The 6,192-nt window shown below is 26.8% G+C and overlaps 1 pseudogene; it reads left to right on the top strand.

Moving 5' to 3' along the window:
* Window positions 1-47: 47 nt before the first annotated feature.
* Window positions 48-5,721, top strand: LOC100570253 (annotated as a pseudogene).
* The last annotated feature ends 471 nt before the right edge of the window (window positions 5,722-6,192 follow it).

The following is a 6,192-nucleotide window of genomic DNA, read 5'->3' as shown; positions in this document are numbered from 1 at the left end:
TGATAATAGTATTTTAGATAGTAGTTTAGATAACTTGTGTCGCAAAATGGCGGGTGATCATACCCACTTCTTTAGTGCCTTAGTTGAAATATCAATAAATTTAATATAATAAACAATTCATTCGTATAAATCCTAACAAATTGTTCTGAAAATGTCGTAAGTACCCATCCCTTTTGTTTTGTACAAGTTTCTAATCCCAATCTGAAATCTATCATAATAACATTAAATTCCAATCCTCCTATCGTCCGGGTTGCTACTGCTGGCAAAGGACAAACCTGATAACGTTATTATAATAATATGATAAGCCGTCTTTTGGGCGTCGAATTTCGAATGTCGAGTGACTACTACAATGACTACACCGTCTTGTACATGGCAGATTGATATTATTATATTAAATTCCGCCATTTGTCAACAAACGCGCGCACGCTGCGTCGCAAAAGTACACACGTCTCAGACCTCAGTGTACCATTCACTCGAACACTAGTACACAACGCGTCCGCGAGTTTGTCATTCTTACTTCGTTCCGTTCAATCATCATCATTCTAGCTCTTCGTTCATACTTGGTCGAAACAAATTGGTACTTAAAACTTAAATGATTGTTTAAAGTATTAATTTCGTCGTTGGTCAATAAGGTAAAAACAACTGTTAAAGTCAATGATTAAAAACATCACTTATATATAGATACTTACCTAGGTACTTATGATTATTTTATATTCATCAATCCTGAATCATCTACCCACTCCGAGAGGCCCTGATTTCTTAAGAGGACGCTCATCTGCTAGAGCTGTCTCCGTCTTATAAATGCTTGTTATGGCAAATGGTACGTTCTGAATAATCGATTTAACTCGGGTGTGTTTAATACTGGTACCCAAGAGTGAATTGACTCAGCTGTTATTAAATTCAGAAGTAAGAATATTATCTAGTAAACCTCATGGATTTTTTATATTTTCATTTTAAATCAAGTAAAAAAAAAAATAAGTAGGTTTTACCCGTTCAGTTGATCTTGGGCGACGGCGGCTGTTCCAATTAGTATCTTATAGTGTAAAGTAATACCAATTGTGTGTGTAATTTGTGACGTCAGCCGTCTCATACTATTTTTAAATTGTAAATTTTTTTTTTTTATTGAACTTTAGCATCGAAAACTATGGCCATTGGTATTTTGTAGAGGGCTTACGGTTAGTTGAACAAAATTATACCTACATATCCATTATACATAACAAAATTTTTAAATGTTTGTAAGTTTTAAAATACTCATAACTTGCTTTGTTGGGCAGAGTAAAATAGATTGTTCAGAATATACAATTTGCTGTTTTGTGTTTGTAAGACAGAGACAACACATGCAGATATAGCGTCCTGCTATTATATTATTATTATTATATTGTTATCTTGTTGTTATGATACAAAGAAAATTCCATCAAATTAGACAAATTAACTTTTGGCGCTTCCATATTAATATTTTAAAAACAGGTTATTATTAATTAACACTTAATCATTAGGTACTAAGTATAAATATATTATAGAGTTCCTTCGTTATACTCAGACACTTTAAAAAAGTTTTAAAATTAGAAGTCACAATTAGTAATGTGCAAAGTAACACGGCACCAGTACCATTTTACTTGGAATCATTACAATTGTTTGCGTATAGATAGGACTGCTTTAAATGGATACATTTACCTATAACTTAAATCGCCAGATATTTTCCATAAAAAAGTTTTAATATTAGGTTATACTTTTGTAGCATAAAGTATGCTAATATATTATTATTATTGATATTAATATTATTATTATGTCACTATATTATTTTGCAAAATCGAACAATGATTTAATGATATCTTCTTTAGATAATGATAGTGTTTTTTTTTAGTAATGGGAATAATCAAATTATTTCGATTATCGAGATATTATTATATTCAAGATATTCAATCGATCAAAATAATCGAAATACTAAACATAATTATTTAAAAATCAATTAATAGTCAACTCATAGAAAATTAAAAACTTGGTTGGTAAAAATTCATTTTTACATAATATTTTATATTTTTATTTATTTTAATTTTTAATAATGCGACTCCACATTACATAATATCGTCCCCGTTCATGCAAAACACACCAAGTCCAAAAACATGAATCAGCTTTTGAAATTTTTTCAAACTTTAAATGTATACCATATGTAACCAAATTTTTTTCTTTCTTTTTTTAATTGAGTTTCCCTTAAGGGAAATAGCTGTTAATGAGTAGTTGTAAATAATATGGCACTGTGAAATTTATAACTCTTATTATTGTTAAAATATAAATTTCTAAGTCGATTTTTGGACTTAGTGTACTTTGCATGAACGGGGACGATATGTTATTATACAAAGAAAAAATACAAAATATTTTTTTAAATAAAACAATAAACAATTGCTTTTGTTAAATGCAAATATTATTATTATTATTATTATTATTATTGAATGAATCTGAGTACAATATATTAGTTCAATTTACATCATATTATTATAAGTACTATTTAAGAATATTATGTCATCTAAATTTTTTGGAGACAATTTATAAAGGTAGTATCTATATTTTTATGATATTTAAGTTTATTTCCATAAGTAATAAGTTATAGTTAATAAAAACTTTAAATATAGTTGTGGAGTAAACATAGATTAACAGAATAAAATAATACTCGAGTTACTCGCATTTTATTAGTAATCACTCTTATCAATCGATTATTTTTCCTAATAATCGAGTTACTCAATTATTTTCTCTCGATTGTTCCCATTACTAGTGTTTTTAAAGAATAGGATTGGTTACTTTTAACCTATTCTATGGTGTTAACATGATTAACAATGTTAAATACCTATAGGTTATAACTAAGAACTGTTTAATATTCTATTTCACATAAGAAATATATTTTTAGTAAATTGCATATTATAGATTTGCAATTATATTTTGAATTCATAACAAATGAAATAATAGTTACTTAAACCCATTTAATAACCCCTGTGAGTCTCGCAGTACAATGCACAATAACTAAACTGGATGTGAATGGGTACCATACAGGATGAAATGTACTAGTAGGAATTATTGTTTTGATCCTTGCTCCTTAAATGTAGTATTTATAAGTTACAAAATCAATAAATATAAATTATTAACTATTTTTAATATATTTTAAAAGGTATCATAAAAGGATGGATTCCATAAAACAAGTTAATATGAAATGTAAAAACATGCTTATTGAATATGAGCAGATGCAAAATTTAGATGTATGTATTTAATATAAAAATATTTATCATATTATAAGGTACCTATAATTTGAATTATAAACATAATTTTAATTTTGCTGTCTTATATAGGATATAATTTGTTCATTATCGGAAGATGAAACTTCGGTGATCCACACAAGGCATGAAGAGTTTGTGAAATCAATGTCACTTATAACTTTAGATAGTAGTCCAATTACACGAACAACAGTGGCAGGAAACATTTTTGCAGAACTTTTATCTAAAAAAATTCTTCCTGTGGAAGCCATAACTCGAGGGTAATTAATTATTCATAGTATATAACACTCTAATTCATATGAATTTTTTTAATTTAAAGAATCGATGCTGTCCTTAAAGATTGGAATGATTAAAAAAAATGTATGCAAGATTACTGTTTATGAAAAACCTTAAACATTTAATACAAGCGTTTTACAGGATTCTAAAACAATCAATATACACATATTATACACAATTTCCTATGAATATTGAAACATCTAACAAACAAAATTTGATATTTAAATAAAAAATAAAACAATTTTAGTAATATTCTTTATAACCTAACCTAACCTATATATTAAAAAACACTATAGGTTGTTGAACATTATTTATCATAATAATTTAATTTTCTTAATATTATTCACAGAACATTCATAGTGTATTCTGTAGTACGACATATTATATAAGCTTAATATTTAGATATTTTCTTATTAAATTTGACAGATATTGGTATAGATTAAATAACATAATAGATAGGTAACACCAATTTATTTCTCATTATTTTAATTTAGATTCGATTCATTAGTGGCAGGAGACTAGAACATTCATAATTCCCACTTTGTGTCAATAATGCGGCACTTGTGAGTTAAATATAAATGCATATAATTTAGCGATAAATGATTGCATTGATGTTACGTATCTGTAGTGGTATTTAATCTTTGATATTGGTGATCAACTGACATTTTGTTAATTATTTATTATATTTATTTTGTTATAACTTTTAAATATTATGATGCTTTGTAGTCTGATCTGTAATACTACTATTTTTGTCATTTCAGCAACGAGGTGGTATATTATGGATTTAGAAGAAGTGGCTGGCATCTGAATATGTTCCTCTTGACATATTTATGCCTTATAACCAAATCAATAAATATTTTGAAAATGATGTAAGTTTTTAAACATTTTATAAGTATATTTTGTTCTATTATTTAATATATTATATTTTAGAGAATTGGAGCATTCCTTTTATCTATTGCTATGTATGATCAACTGAAGAATGCAGATAAGAATCTACAACACGATATATTGCATAGTTGGATAAGTGTGAGTAATATAATTAACCAACTAATTTAAATTATTACATAGTATTTTGTATTTTACATGTTGATAGTAAACATTCTTATAAAATAACTTTATTTTTTTAAATTTAGTCTAATATCAGTGCAGAAATAATAAAATGCCCTCAGTTTATGCAAGCATTAACTATAGCTATTTTCATTGAACGTTTGAGTAAGTTATTTCTTCTGCGATTATACTAAAATAGTTACTTGTTATTAAATATTAATTTTTAATTTATAGAATCAAATTATTCATATGAGGATATCTTGGTTCATGGTCATGTGAAATTGTTAATCTATTATATTTGGTCTGAACCACTTCCAGATTCTGAAATTTGTGCAAGGGAAGTGCAATGTCTGTACGGAATTCAAATAATGTCTGCTGCACTTGAATATCCTGAAAGTAAGTTACCAACTGTTTAATTTTTAGATTTGTTATTAATATCACTGTTTTTCTACAAGGAATGGTATTAAGATTGTTCCATAAGCTCTATCAGGATAGTGTTATAAGTAAAGAAGCTTTTCAAACGTGGAAAAAAGATGACAAATTCAATGCTGGATTCGACGAAGACTTAGAAACAAAAAATATGGCTGTTTTAAATTCATTCTTCATTCAACTTGAACTAAATGATTCTGATGAAGATGATACATATGAGTAGTATAACGGCACTAACTTTTGTCTGTGTGTAATCAATATTCATCAATTTACATAAATTCTTTTTTTATGGTAGATATCATGTTATAAACAGATACATTTAAAAAAAAAAAAACGTCAAATACTTAGCCATTGTTCATTTATTTCCGTTGGAATTAAACTATTTATACATTTATAAATATTGGTAAAAGCTTTTTTTTTTAAGATATTGTCAACACACTATCTGTCTTCTTCCTCTAGCCCACGCGCAACTTATTGACAAAACCTGTATTTACAGAAACATTTTCTTATTTTTTTGAGTAATCTTAGATTAAAATCACAAAACCCCGATATAGCATAATATTTTTGAGGGTATGACATATCAATTTGTCTAAATATTGTTGAAAAACAATTTAGATATCATTTAAATTTACAAGTGATCTCTTTAACATAAAAGAAAAATGATTTTGTGTAAATGCATTTTGTCCATATTGCGCGTGAGCCAGAGGAAGATATCAAATAGTGAATATATTATTCTATATATGGAGATACTATTGTCTGACTATTGTCTACAGTTATATATGTATACTGTTTATATTTTGAACATACAAATAAACTTTTTCCAACCCTATCATAAAATAATTGTTAGTTATTTACATATTTTCGTACTTTTTATGGCTAGTGACTGCTCTTGTTCGTATAATGGCTTATTGAAATAATTCTAACTTTTAAAAAAATTTTTACAATGATTTTAATTAAATATTCAAAATTAAAATATTTTCATTACGATTATACTTAATATAATATAAAATAAGTTTATTCAGCCATATTATGATATATATGTGTGTGCTATTTCTGATATTAACCATAATAATTCTCTTTCTTTTGAACACCATATTGATGTTACTGTTGGTAGAGCGTTAAAAATTCTGGGGTTCTTAAAGCGCAACACTAGCCTTTTCACGTCCGCTACTTGTCT

Source organism: Acyrthosiphon pisum, chromosome A3 (genome assembly GCF_005508785.2).
Source record: "Acyrthosiphon pisum isolate AL4f chromosome A3, pea_aphid_22Mar2018_4r6ur, whole genome shotgun sequence".
In the NCBI taxonomy this organism is placed as follows: domain Eukaryota; kingdom Metazoa; phylum Arthropoda; class Insecta; order Hemiptera; family Aphididae; genus Acyrthosiphon; species Acyrthosiphon pisum.
Note: the sequence above shows the minus strand (reverse complement) of the source record. Positions and strands in the feature narration are given on the sequence as shown.